This window comes from Sinohyriopsis cumingii, chromosome 17, assembly GCF_028554795.1.
Source record: "Sinohyriopsis cumingii isolate HCF-2022 chromosome 17, ASM2855479v2, whole genome shotgun sequence".
NCBI lineage: Eukaryota > Metazoa > Mollusca > Bivalvia > Unionida > Unionidae > Sinohyriopsis > Sinohyriopsis cumingii.
Genome location: NC_142977.1, coordinates 46,668,432 through 46,684,632, shown reverse-complemented (window position 1 = coordinate 46,684,632; position 16,201 = coordinate 46,668,432).

Below are 16,201 nucleotides of genomic sequence, written 5' to 3'. Positions count from 1 at the left end.
TAACATCGAGTTACGCTAACAATAACTGTAATCCAGCACACAAATGTGATACAGTAACTAATTTTTTTTTTACAAACACGAGTTGATGCTCTAATGATTAGTCATTGGGCAATAACAATTTAAACAATATTTCGCTTTTCGTTTTCTCCTGCCACTTCTCTCGCACCTGTACCTCTCTCTCACTCTACACATCAGGGTGTACAGATTTTAAAATATGTAAACTGTTGATCCGATGGTAAACATCAATGCAGTCGATGAGGTGGCGTCATGAAATGCGTAAAGACAAACTTCAAACTGCAAAGGCTGATTTCATATATTAACTGTATCATAATTAGTGTGCTACACACACCATGAAAACTGCCTATGATTCAACGTAGATGACTTTTTGCTTTGTTTCACCATACATTAATATTTACCTGCAAGACACCACGGCAAACAGGTCACATATATAAGTAAGTAAAAACGTGATTATTTCAAGTAATACAATCTTTAGGAATTTTAACTCGCATCACATACGTGTTTGATACCGATGGTTAAATCGGGAGTTGATTAGTGTTGATTGCATGCCGAAGTTAAGTGACAATCGAAAACGGGATACTGCGCCTGCTACCAAGCTAGACTGCATATGTGCTTTAATCCCACACACAAATAAAAAAATAGGTTTGAAAGTTGAATAAACTAAGCAAAGAACGTACATCCATTAAAGTAAACGAGCAATCATTACATTTTGTTGTTTAAAGAAGTTACGCTCTGAAGTCTGTTAGATTACACCTGCTGTGATGTCTCTAGTTACTCCACCCCGACACTATCAATCCTCACAAGAAACGTGTTGACAAAAATAAAAAATATCTTCATTTTCGTACGAATACAATCATTATTTTCACAAAATACACAGTTTGAATTACAACATGTACAAGCCAATTTTGTCAACCGTTGATGTCCTAAAATTATTGTAAAATTTTGTAACGTCCTTTTACCGATATAGTAATACAGCTGCTAATCATATTGGCACAGAATGGAGAAAACTCATGCAAATGGGCTGTATTTTCTTTAAAACATACACAATTAAAAGAAAAGGTATGTTTTATAAGTAGATATTCTGGAATATATCACTCGTGAAGTGGAAACACTTTGTATTGTCACTCATGTCTTCGCCACTCACTGCAATACAATGTTTCCACTTCATTCGTGAAGTGTTTCCGAATATCTGCTCGAAAAACGTAGAGATCCTCTATGAAACTGTTGCAATCAGAGTAACGTTTTTTTAGTATCAGTCCCATATTCAAAACAGTCGACAACAGTTCTAAGTCAGGTTTCAAATCTAAGGTCAAATAGTGATAACTGATTGACTAACACTAATCATTCGACTACAGTGTTATTTATGTTAATATACCCATATCATAATTTGTATATATGTAACACGTGTAAAAACGCTTCATGACGGCATACATAACGTCATAATTTCTTGAAGGAAAAAAAGGGGAAGTTAGTTCAAAATCATACCCGACCTTATGACATTGGGCAAGAAGCGCTATAAAATCCCGATCAAACTATGACATCACATTTTCGTACGTCACGATTACACTAAAGTGATTTGACATTTTCAAGAGTGGCCGATAACCGATTTGGAGAGAATCTCTATGGAAGAATTTAATTCATAACAAGATAGCAATGTATTTAAGGTTTGTAAGTCCTATAATTCCTTAGTAAATTGAAAAATATGAAATATAATAATTAAACAAAATGAAGAATGGAAATCCCTCAAAATAAACCCAAGGATACACAACGGTATCCTGTATCCAGCACAGGACTTCTCAAAGCAGCACCTTTCTGTCACGAGTGCGGCATTCGATTGTACAAGATGGCCGCTATCGCTTAACCGGCTTGAAGCTGCTGTTCTGGATTTTTTGGGATTTTTTTTGCCTTTTTCATGATATATGTGCTTGTTGCCTGTCTTCGTCTATGTTATTGTGTTCATCATGCATTGGCTGTTCAGTTCGTATGTGTTTCTTCATCTCCTTGTTTTGGAAACGAGAACAATTAGACTTTTTCTCAGCTGCCTTGCTCCACTTCTACAACTTTCTTTGTTGTTGAACAAACCACCATCAAGTGATACTCGCCAGTCAACCCGTTTATGCTATGATGGACCCTCATTAATTGCTTTAAATGACCACTCCTTGGCTCTCCACACTACATTGTGCTCTAGACTGAACGAACTGGGACAACATTCATCATTACTTAAACGGAAACAGAAAACGGAAGAGAGAAAAAAAGTTGTTTCAAAGCTGGCCGGCATAGTACAGGACGAAGAATTCCAGTTATCTCCCTTATGCCGTTTCCGGCTCAACAATTTTAAATTCAACCGTTAATTTAAATAACCTAATTCAAATCCCTATTAAATCGTCAATCTTTGTGTCAACTATCCAAGAGATACCTCTGCGTATTGCATTATTCAATGCCCAGTCAGTAGGACCAGCGGAAAAGCGCACAGAAAAAGTTAACTTTTTCAACAATCAGAATATTGACGTCTTTTTTCCTGACAGAAACACTGCTAAAAACTTCAAGCGATGAGCCCAAGTGCGCGGATCTAACACCCACCGGTTACTCCATCAAGTCGTTCACCGCCAGTCTCGCAGAGGTGGAATTGCTGTCATCACAAAGAACTCTATGATCAAACATCTTAACCACACCACAGCTTCGAAATATTATTTAAATTGTTATCGCTCAATTTCTACTACACATCGTTTGAACTAGTCCAAACCACACTTACACTGGAACAAAGGTCAGTCCATTTTGTTCTGCCTATACTGCCCTCCTCATAGAAGAAAAACAAGCTGACTGAATATCTCTTTTTGGAGCAGTTTCCGAATCTCCTGGAGTATGGAAATTCGATAGGTGGCAATCTGGTTATTCTCGGAGATTTCAACTTTCACTTTGACTGTCCCGGAAACCCAAACACATCAAAACTCCTAGATTCCTTTAATGTTTTCAACCTCAAAGTCAGTTTTAAAAAACACCCGTAAACATGGTCACATTTTCGAATGGATTCTTCATAGACCTGATGATCGTATTCTACGTTCCTCTCTGGTATCCCACGAACTTGCATCAGATCACTTCTGCATTAGATGCCATCTTAACGTATCAGTCCCTAACCTTCCACCTTTATTTGTTACTAAGAGAAACCTCCGTATGATAAATAGAACCAAACTAATGCATGACACTCTGCAGACCACCCCCATAACAGCAGCCGACAGACCAAAATGGTGCTCCCTTGCTGTCGCCTCAAGCACCAGACGGCGCAGAGGATTGATTGATTGAATGCATGACATCCGAGGAAACATAACAACTTGTCTACCTCCTAAAGCAGAACAACTACATAACTGCCTGCTTTCATTGCTTGACAAACATGTCCCAGCCACCAAGTGCAGAGTATCAATTCAAAAGTGTTCTCCATGGTATAGCAGTGTTAGGGACAAGCTTCGCACTGCTAAAAGAGACCGCCTTAAAGCTGAGAGGCTTTGGCTTTCCACCAGACTCACTATTCATCAGCAAATCTATCAAGCCGCTAAGAAGAACGTCACAAACATAGTCCATGCAGCGAAATCAGCCCACTACAGTACTAAGATCATGGAAAGTTTCAGCCGCAAAGAGCTCTTCGAGATTACTAACAAGCTAATGTCAAGGAACAAATGTACACCTTCCTTCTCTCTAGTCGACCTTCCGGACCTGTTTGCAAATTTCTTCGGTGACAAAGTACAAACCATTAGAGATAAGCAACACAATTTCAACTGACCCGTCGTCACCATACAGTTCGGATTCAGAATTTCAGCGGCAACCATTAGCAGCATTTAAACCTGTCTCTATGGATTTAGTACGTACAATCGTGATGAAGAGTGCACCAAAGTCATGTGAACTTGATCCAATTCCAACATTGCTGCTGCTTGAGTGCTTAGATCGAGTATTGCCTTCACTAACTGATGTTATTAATATCTCTCTCTTATCCGGGGAATTCCCATCATTTTTTTAAAACTGCCATTGTAAAGCCTCTGCTGAAGACACCAACACTCGACCATAACGATTTAAAGAACTACCGCCCAGTTTCTAATCTCCCATTCATATAAAAAATCACCGTCTCCAGCAAATATTTGGCATTCATGATACAGCCTTACTGTGGTCAACAGGACGGAAATTGTTATTGCAAATGGAATACACTCCAGCCCAGTTAATCTGTGTCGGTGGTCCACAAGGGTCTGTTCTCGGTCCTGTTCTCTTAATTCTGAACACTCAGCCGCTCTCAAGTGTCATAGATCATCATCCAGTGTCTCACCAATTGTACGCTGACGACACCCAAATATACAAATATAGCCACCCAACTGAAGTTGATGCTACCATCCAAGGTGTAGAGAGGTGCAATTCTGATGTGAAATCATGGATGACAAGTAACAAGCTACAGATGAATGATGATAATACTGAGGCCATTCTGATCACAACACAAAGACTTTCTCAGTCACATCCTTTACCTCAAACAATAAATATCAGTAACACCAACATTAAATTCACACAATCAGTACGAAACCTAGGTGTCAATCTGAACAGTACTCTCACGTTGCACCAACATGTCATGAACATATGCAAGGCTGCATATCTTGAGCTGAGACGCATCAGCTCAATTCGCAAATATCTTTCAGTTGATGCCACTAAAACACTTGTTTGTTTATTAGTACTTTTCAAGACTGGATTATTGTAACTCAATTTTGTCTGGTTCATTTCAATATCTACTTCAGAAACTTCAAAAAGTTCAAAACAGCTGCTCGGATCATACTTAAGTACCACCTTCCCGTTGCTCTTTGCCCTACACTAGCTACCATTCGATCCAGAATCAAACACAAAATATGTTCTTTGTGCTAGGTTTCACTGACGGACTCCAGTCCAACATACCTATCCGACCTCACCCATGTGTACACACCAGCAAGATACTTACGCTCCTCTTCTGACAATCGTATATTCATTATTCACAGTACAAAAACAGTCATATGGACAACGTTCTTTTGCATACCAGGGCCCAACAACGTGGAATGAATTGCCCACTGAACTTAGACAGAAGGACACAGTGATCCCATTCAATAGTGCCCTTAAAACTCTCTTATTTCGACTGCAAGAACAAACTTAAAGACCTAATAATGTTCCCTACCTTAAATATTTTCAGCATGTCTTTTATGTTTTTTTAATTTCATGGTGTTTGTTGTTTGTAATAATATCATTATATATGGGTTTCTTAATGTTATAAGTGTTGTCTAATGTTGTAAAGCGTTTAGAGCTTCTGAAGATTTTGGCGCTTTACAAAGTCCTCATTATTATTATTATTATTATCAACGAGCGACCTCAGCTCTTGCACCCGTTAGTTGCCACTTACGACATGCAGCAGAGTGCATTCGGGTCGATTCTCATATCCAAGCAAGCAGGATCTGATGCAAAAAGAGTAAAGAAAGTTATCCAGAAAAGTATGGACACTAAAGAATTGAAAAAATGATACCAGTTACTAAAGGAAGGCGTGTCAAATACGGCTTATTTCATTTGAAACAGCTTACACAAGAAACGAGTTATTTCCTTTGTGGACAATAAAGATACAACAATTAATAGCATAAGCTTTGAAACCTTTTACATTGATAACCATTAGATATGGCATGATGTGAGAAGTGCACGTAATGCTAGATTGCAGGGAACCGGTCTTAAGCTACCTGACGTGTACATGTCTGTACAGCAATCCTTTCGACAAAATATGGTTACACAAAGATGAAAATGTGATAGCGACAGACCCTGAGAAAAACTTAGATAAGTGGATCGAGGTACTGGTCGATGCATACAAAGGAAGCAATGATTGTAGCAACCAGGAAATCCTGACGATGCAACAACTAATACAACGAAACTGGCTTTCAGTGGAAAGGATTTTAAAAATACAGAATGGTTGATCGTACAAAATAACCACCCAGTAATCAAACATTTCTGAAACGATGTTAATGTTTTAGTGCTCGTCAACATCAAGGAGACAAAAGCAGTGGAAACTATATTTACTAAAAATGATCTCATCACAGATGATGGACAGAGTAATCGTACTTACTTTGACTACTAACAGACTTGAATTCCTTTTGAATACGGCGTGTTACGTGTCTTTAAGATACAGTATCAACCAAAACACTCTCGTCATGATATTCACACTTTTTATGTCGATGTTATATGCAACTCTAAATTGTACTATCTTAGTAAATTCATTTTCAGGGAACAACCATTGTAATTAAATACCCTATCCTTGACATCACGAATTTTCATTTATTTTTTAATCAAGCATTTATTTTCATTTGTGTACAAACTTTCTTTTGAAACTGATCCTATCTGTATGAATCAAGTTTGACCTCCACCCACAAAACTCTCTACCTGGAACCATTATTTTACCGGCATGTATTTGCGCATATTCGACGCATAGAGACCGATAATATCAAGGTACTTAATGAATTACCTTGACCACGACGTTCGTACTTGCCATCATTGTTATCCTATGAAATTTGTCAAGTGGTGTGCATGTTTGGCTTCAGTGTATATATGCTTTATCATGTTAATTCCATCTCCTATTTCACTCTTAATCATTCGGACATGTCATGACTTGTCAACAGTTCTAATTATGCACCCGATATCTTTAAACATCCGTCATGTCCTAATCCACGAAAACTCTAATATTGAAAAAAATTTGTAATTTTTCACAAAGACATTTCTTAACTCCTAAACATATCACAAATATTTAATGTATCATTTTTACATTATAGTCACTTAAATCTCCAAACATGTTTATGTTGAAATGTCCCATGACATCATTAACATGCTGGTTAACGCCGTGTAATTTGATTGGATCACTAAGTCACGAGCAAAACTGCTCACTTAACTGTTACATTAAATATTTAAAAGGTATCGATATATTTATATTGATGGATGTCTTTTCGCAAACATTTGGATTACAAATTCTTAAACTATTTAAGTGTTTCTGAGAGCTTTACTTAAATTTTATATCACCTGTTCCATAAGCTGTCTTACGAATGTATAGCTATTCAAAAACCTAATTGTCATTTTAGCTGCTATTTTTTCTTCTTTAATGAACTAAATAACATTAGAATTCTTGTCTTACAGAATGAAGCATCAGCAGTTTTTAATAAGCACGGCCTTGGCACTGCACCAGATGTGCACTTAGTCTCTGGCACGAATCAATTTCTGCTCTTAGCACAACTATTCTGCTGTGTGTTTGTTTCGGGTTCACATTTGGAATATAGCACAATAATGATTTACATTCGCAATAAACAGCATACGGAATTTTGTATTTGATATTAGTTGTACTTTACAACAGAAGCATCGTAAAGCATTGTGTACATCGAATTATCAACATTGTAGTATATATATATATATATATATATATATATATATATATATATATATATATATATATATATATATATATATATATATATATATATATATATATGATTATTGTTTATCCATGACAACAGCTATTTAAAAGTATTGTGTTTCAAAATAGTTGCACATCCAGTCTTTTGTATTTAGGGTTCAACATCATGAAGAAAATAACATGTCAACACGAATTATACTCTCTCCTTTAGTCTTCACACTGATATCGTCCTCTGTAAATAATTCACACAATGTACAGATATGTTAAATTAATTTTCATTTTTCTTTTGTATAACATCAGCACCGTTTACAGGACATCGTATAAACAATGGCTGCATTTATATAAATGACATTTTGATGGTCTATATATTAATGATCACTTTGTGTATCTAATACGGATTCCAGAGTATATAAAGCTAGAGGCGCTTCAACCTGTAAGCCCAGTGAACATTTTCTCCAGAGATTTGAATTGGATCATAGTTTAATATGTCATGTAATCCGAAGGTCACCTCATAGCCTTGGTACCAATTTGATGTCATAATCCAAAAACTCAAACTAATCAAACTAATCCATTCTTAAACATACTACAAAGAATTAGCTTGAGAGCGCATGTGTACCCAAATTATATAGAAGAAAAAAAAAAAAAGGAAAAAAGAAAAGCGCCCTACTCAGGCAAGAGGATCATGTCAGAAGTTTGGCTTAGCTTACACACACTGTGAAAAAGTTACTTGCACAAAGCGACAACAAGGTTTGTCCAGATGGGGTAAGTTTTAGTATCGTATACATGTTTGTGGTCAGCCAGATTTGCTTTCTAAAAACAACGCAATTGTATCATTTTTTTTAGTAAGAATTTAATAATAATAATAATAATAATAATAATAATAATAATAATAATATAAAATGAATAATAATAATAATAATAATAATAATAATAATGAATAATCCTTTCTTGTTTTTGACTGCAGTTTATTTTTGAACTAGTAGAGACTAACATTAACAGGTAATGCAAAACTATATGCAACTGCATTAAAATTTACATAAATTTTACACTTTTGCTAATGGATCATATCATAATCTACAGTAAATATTTATTTCACGAAAGAAATATTTGGTACGGTATTTGTGACTACATTCGAATCTAAGACAATTATACAGTATGGCTAATGGTTCAGAATTTAGTAAATAGTAAATTATTTATTTAGTGAAATAATGCCTTGCTGCATTCCGAAATATTTATTATATCATTAATGTTACTTATGAATGAAATTCCTCGGCAACCAGTCTGGCGATGAGCCAGAACCAAATTCTTGAAGACTACAGTGTAACTGATTGCAGCGTTGTCAAGTTATTCTAATGATTTTCAGAAGCATCTTAGGCTGGTCTGGTGATTCTAACGTTGCTGTTTTCTGTTCTATAATTCATATACAGGATTTTTAAACAAATATAAATATAAAATACAACAAGGAAGAAGAAAAAAAAACACGTATCGAGCTACTACAAATACAAACTAATTATGTGAATCATCGTCATCATAATATTAATAATGACGACATCATCATCAATGCCATTGTCAACAAGAACAAACCGATTCCATGGAGCAACCGTATGGTGGTTTTAAGATCGTCAGCGGTTCAGCGGATCACTGACGATGGGATCAGCCAAAACGTAAATGAATCGAAACCAATGATGTATGGAGCATTTGGCAAAGTTTGCATGTTGTGCTGCTTCAGGAAGTTTGTCACGACCGCGAATGTATAAGCCGGTGCTTAGTGTTGCACATCTTTTGGCAACACTTGTAGACAAGACATGCTCATGCTAGAAAAAAAAATGCGTATCTAGACTGTCTGACTACCTCGAACTATTTCTGTTCTCTTCTCGTTTTTTGTTCGATCGAGGCTTTATAATGTTTTATCACTTGTGACGATCTCGATCTAGCGTTTATTGTCACTATTTTTATATTTCGCGACTAACTTCAACCCAATTCACAGACAATAGTCATCTTCAATGGATTCGCGATCATCTATAAAACAGTAAAACCACCTCAACATTGTAGGATGTGCCAGAGAATTAGCTCCATAAACTTCATCGAAAATGGCTTTGATATCCGTCAAAGAGTACATTAAAAGCCCGTATTGTACAACATGATGTTTGCTCAGAAGCAAAATTTATTCTCCTTTTCCATCGTCTTCACTTTGAGTACCGATGAGGATGCAGCCATAACCATGATATCGAGATTTTCATCCACAACTTTATAGGAGTTTAATGTTTACCAGTTGTCATGGAAAGTGAAACAACAACATCCACAAAAAAAGAACTTATTTACATTTCAGTGTACAAGAATTTAAACACAAAATACCCATCAGGCATAAATGAATACATACTTTAATAGACACAACTTTAAATTACTGCAGCTGTATACAAAAAAGAAAGTGTACACCATTCTAGATCTATTCGTATCATACTGACTCTACTTACGCACTCTAGTTTTGTTCTAATCTTTATGGAAATGATTCTCCCTAATATCACAGGAAATGTTGTTTCTTTCTTCCTATATATATATATATATATATATATATATATATATATATATATATATATATATATATATATATATATACTGCAAGTGCTACTAGTACTTTGGAAGACTTGTCGGACTTTTTCCTCTGTTTTGGGTTCTTATTCTTCTACCACTGTATCTAAAATTGCTTCTAATTAAATTTTCACTTCTAACTTGTCTTTCACGGACTATATATGTATTTTTTGTTCTTCTTGATTAGCTAGACAAGTCTTTGTCGTATTCACCTCTTCAAGCACTGAAGCCAAGACTTTTCTAGTCAGGTACATCTTTCCAGTCGTGAATCTGCATGTGTACATAACAAGACAAACACTCTCTTCTTGGGAGGCATGAAACCTGGATAAAGCGTGACGAATGTTTTCTTCACATAGAGGTAGAGAGGAATTGGTCAGAAATAGCAACACTTTTAACTGAATGAGTCTCTCGAGCACAGATACAGTTTTGGCGGTTGCTGTATGTACTGTTGTACTGTTAATAAATTATTGACAACGAATTTGCTGGTAAACGAAATCTGAAAAAGTGGTCACAAATACACACTCGACACGTCGTCCAGCCTTCAATTATATGGTATATGGAAACAATTTTTGTAAATTTGTACGGTAATCTTCTAAGTACTGAACACTGTCATTGACTTTCTTCTGCATCATTTGTTGCAACAAAAGAGGACAAAAGTCTGGCATGGTAAGCTTTTATATTAGTCGTTCACAGGGATGAACATTCTGAGCAAATAGTCGTGCATTTTCCAGTCGGTATCTGGAAGGTAAATTGTATAGAATCATATTAGTCAGCAACTCATACGCCACACATCTTGAAGAAGTATCCTCTTGGGGAGATGCTTCCATCAAACATTGTAATCCTCTAATGCATTTGTCTCGGAAATATTGTGTATCACTGTCATATTGTAAGTAGAAGTCGTGGCATCGAAATTCTTCTCCGTTGTAGGTAGCTGATCTAGTTAATAGCTTCAAGCTTCTTGTTTTCACATTTTCAAATTCATTCACGAAAACTGAGAAAAATCCTGGACTCGAGCAGTCGCCCTTTCGATATTTCTCTGTGGCGGGAAAGTGTCCGATTTAGAATACTTTTAACAGCTGGCAACCATGATCGAGAGCATGAAACAATTCGACACTCACCCAAGTTCCTGTCAAGCGACAAGATTGGTCTTGATTACAATTTTTAGCACACATATATGACATAAAGAAAACACACGTTGTCCTTGGCAATGATGCGGCAACACTAGATGGTGTACGTTCGTCGAGGATAACACTTTGCAAACCTTCGTTTTGTCGAATGTGTTCCACGCCAAAGTGCTCTGTCAACATTTCAGGGGGACCGGTAGGAAACGGAGCATATTTGAGCACCAAAGGATACAGGGAATACACACTAATGTATCTGATAGTAGTAAGGTGGGCCACTATACGTACAATGGAAATTAGCATTACGGAGACCCCTGGGTGAATATACGTACAATGGAAATTTAACATGGCGAAAAATCGTGGGTTAATATACGTACAAGGGGAATTAACATGGAAAAAAATTGTGGGCCGATATACGTACAAGGGGAATTTAACATGGGGAATAGAGTTTGGGGGTTGTTTAGGGACAAAGGGGAATTGAATATGGGATTTTTTTTTTTTTAAATTTTTTTTTAAAAAAAGGGGTAGGCAATGGAAAGGCTATTTCTTTTCGAGAAATATGGCTGGCCCTGAAAAGAGCCTTTGGGTTTATGTTAATGTATTCATTAACATAAATGGTACCGCATTGGTCTTCTTCTTGTCCTTAGGCTACGTCTCACTGTTGGTCCGTAAATCAGCACTCTTTTCAGGCATCCTTGTCTTTCAACGTAGATCCTACGTATCCACAGGCTGGTGTTTGTCCTGTGGACAACGGTCCACTTCGATCGGACATACATGAGCATGTCCGTCCGGAACATCATGGAAGACACAAGCGTAGAAGACTGCACATCGGTCCACATCTTGAAGCGACGAGAACAAGTGAATCAATGCAGTGAACTGCGCTTATTTATAGGTACAGGAAGGATTGAAACGGATTGAATTCATTCACCAATCCGAACACGCGTTACAAAATTCAGTCAGCTCGCATCCAATCCGAAGAGAGCAGTCTGTGACGTCACGTGGTCTATATAGATTCGTTAGCGCTTGTGTGCAGTCAATCTATGCGACAGTGATTCAACATGACGGAAACTCAGAAAACGATCCATTGGGGTGCACCAGCAGGGGAGACTGCCCAAAGGAACCCGGACTTACTTTCAGAAGAGGTACATTGGGATTTTGTGGATTTTCGTACCTCGCAAGAATTTGTTCCGGAACCTTCGTTACCTTCTTCATTACCGCAAGTGGAGAATTTTAGACAGAGACAGAAAGAAGAATTGGAGAAATTTATGCAACGACAAAAGGAAGCGGAACAAGCTTTTCTCCTACAGCAACAGCAACAGCAACAAGAAGAGGTAAGAAAAAATCAACAGCAACAACAGCAAGAAGAAGTAGCAGCAAAGAAACAAGAGGGTGAAAATCAAACGGCTACGGTACTGTTGGACATTTTAGCGGAGTTAAGAAGTCTGAAACAAATGTATCAGACTTCTTTATCACGACCGAAGAGAATCCGACCTTCCCGAGCTAAACACGCCAACCCTGTGACTAAGCCTGTCGTACCACCCTTAGTGATTTCAACCCAATCATCAGAAGTAGGCCTTGGCCGTGGCAAAGGCTTAATGCAGTTAAAGTTGATTGGTTAAACTCACCCCTACACCAAAACAAAAAGGCCCTTTTCAGGGCCACCCACATTTCTCGAAAAGAAATACAATTTCAATTTGCCAATAACTCAAAAATAAACCCCACCCATTTTACCCTTATAGTACGTGTCTGTGTATGAGTGCGTGAGTGTAGCTTCTTATTTTAAAATCAAAACTCAAAGACACTTACCTTATATCATTCATGTATTCTTTTATCCATTTTTTTACAATCCAATTCACAATTCACCACAGAACACTTTAATTAAAAGTTCATTGACTTCTTCTTTCTCCTTGTTTAGTCTCTCTGTTTTTTGAATTTCTTCACCGTTTTTTCCTCATTTTCTTCCCTTCTTTTCTTCACCTGTTTCTTTGCTTCTTTTAAATAGAATTGTCTTCTTTCTTCCTCTTCTTCCTCTGAAGAATCCCTCTCTTCTTCCGAAGAATCCCTCTCTTCTTCTGAAGAATCCTTCTTTTCTTCTGACTCCTCTTGTTTCTTTTTTGGGCAATCTGGAGACCAATGTCCTTTTTCTTTACAATAATAACAGGTATCTTGACTTTTGTCTCTTTTAGTCCCTGTTTTTGTTCTTTTTTGACGGTCTGGACACTCTGAAGACCAATGCCCTTTCTTCTGACAGATATAGCAAGTATCTTGACTTTTATCTCGAAAGGAAGGAGAGTAGTCCGTCGGCTGGTCTGAAGAGAATTTTCTAATGACCCCTCGCAAAGCTCTGACGAAACGTTCCATCTGGATAGTCTCTTCCATCGTTGTGCTCGGCTTGAGAGTGAAATGAATAGTGAAAGGACAAGACACACACCCTTTTTATATACGCTGGTTTGCCAAGACTATAAATTAGTCTATGGTGTTTAAACTTGAGTCATTTGACGTTTTGTACTCAAGATGAAACGATCCCATTCATTCGAGAAGAAAGAAGAAGAAGAAAGTAAGAGGCAGAAACGTGATCTATCGCCTCGTACCAGGGCTGAAATCTTGGCACAAATTCATGCCAGTGATTTTGAAGAGGACATGAGTGAACCAGAATTTGAAACCTCTAAACCAAGTTCGTCACCCTTAGTCAACCCTGAAAAATACTATTCCATTCGAGAGACGGAAAAGCGCTCCTCTAGAAAATTTAGAACCACGGCTTACACCTACACGGTGAAGTTTAAAGATTTCAAGGCCGACGTACCCTTGGAGAAAGCAGAAGGGTTCATCACCGAGATGTGGGATTCTTTGCTCACCGCACTCAAGCGACAATGTCAACCCAAAGAAGACGATCGCTTGATACTATCCATAGATCACGACGGTTTGAAATCCCCTGTTTGGATCGAGTTTAGCAGACCTGTAGAACTAACCCCTTCCAAAATCATGGACAAGATTCAACACGTACAACAATCTAATGACCAATTTGACATCACCGATGGTAAAGCCACACTGAAAATGGCCCACGTCTCTCTTCCTCAAGGGACAGGACGCAAAAAGATGTTATTGGTGAACGAGCTTCGCAGCATTAAGCGTAGTCTTGTCCAAATTCACAATCCTCATGACCAGATGTGTTTAGCCCGTGCCATCGTGGTGGGACGAACCTATGCCCACAAGAACGACACGAAAGAATGGAAAAGAACCTGGAACACTATTCAACGATCCGATAGAGCCAAACAACGAAACGAAGCAGAACTCCTGTTGCAACAAGCTGGCCTGTCCAAAGACACACCCTGTGGCATTCATGAGATGCAAAAATTGCAAGATGCCCTAGCTCCACGCTACACCTTGAAAGTGCACCCTCAAGAAATGCGCGGGTCTCTGTTGTTTCGAGGCCAAGACTTTAAGGACGGAAAATACATTCATGTTTATCATCACGATGACCATTTCGATACCATTACCAGTATCACCGGATTCCTGGGATACAGCTATTACTGTGAGAAATGTGACTATGGTTATAATAATCGAGAGCAACACAAGCATTGTGGATGGAAATGCCCAGGATGTTTGGCCTCTCCACCCTGTCTGAGCGAAGAACCAGTGCCTTGTTCGACTTGTCTGCGCACGTTTGTCAGCCCTACCTGTTACCAACAACATTTGAAAACACAAGGTTCACAGAAGAAATGTGCTTGTCAACTCCTGAGATTGTGCCCTACGTGTAGACAAGGCATACGTACCAACAATGCCAAGGCACACGTATGTCGAGGAAAGAAAAAATGTCACATTTGTCACCACATCGTGGACTTGGAACACCAATGTTACGTGCAAAAATACCAACCCCCACCAGAGAAAGAGGACGGTCACAAGAAGAAAGGTAATTTCATCTTTTTCGATTTCGAATGCATGCAAGAGACCGGCATTCACATTCCTAATTTCTGCGTGGCTCATCGAGCGTGCGAGAAGTGCATTCAAGAACCTATCTTCAGTCATTGCCCTCACTGCAGCAAGATTCCTGGAGGACGTGAAAAAATCTTTCGGGGACCGAACACGTTAGCCGATTTTGCCCAATGGGTCTTAGACCCCATCGACAAGACGTGGAGCCAAGAGGACATCGAACGTTACGGAGATTGTCATCGTCATGCCACGGTGATGGCTCACAATTTCTCCGGATACGATGGACAGTTTCTTCTCAGATACTATACGGAACAAGGCACCGAACGTCCTAAAGTCACTTTGAACGGAGCCAAAATCATTTTCATGCAAGTGGGACAAGTACAGTTTAAAGATTCGATGAGTTACTTGGCCATGCCTTTGAGTCGAATGCCTAAAACGTTTGGAATGACAGAAATGGCTAAAGGGTACTTTCCACACTTTTTCAATACGGAAGCCAATCAACACGCCGTTCTACCCCATTTACCTGAGGCTCACTATTACGATCCCGACAACATGCGTACCGAACAACGAGAAGCTTTCTACGCTTGGTACCAGGCTCATGCCTCTGACCCCTTCGACTTTCAGGAAGAAATGTTAAAGTATTGTCGTTCCGACGTGGACATTTTACGACGTTGCTGTGGAAAATTTCGAGAACTGTTCATGGAACACGGAGGGGTCGATCCTTTGAAAGAAGCTTGCACCATTGCCAAAGCGTGTTCCTTAGTGTACCGCCAACGATTCATGCCTGAAAACACCGTGGCTGTCATCAGTCCTCAAACGACCCACTTTGTCAAACGTCAATACTCGGTCAAAGTCCTACGTTGGTTACATTACTTGTGCGACAAGGAAGACAAATGGATTCAGCATGCCCGCAACGGAGGAGGCGAAAAGACCATCGGAACGTATTCGGTAGATGGCTGGGACATGGAAAACCCCAAGATCGTGTGCGAGTTTAACGGTTGCTTATTTCACGGATGTCCCGTCTGTTACCCTGACCGTGACACTAAAAATCAGTTTTTGCAACGAACCATGGAAGACTTGTACCAGGACACTTGTCAGCGACGCCTAAAGT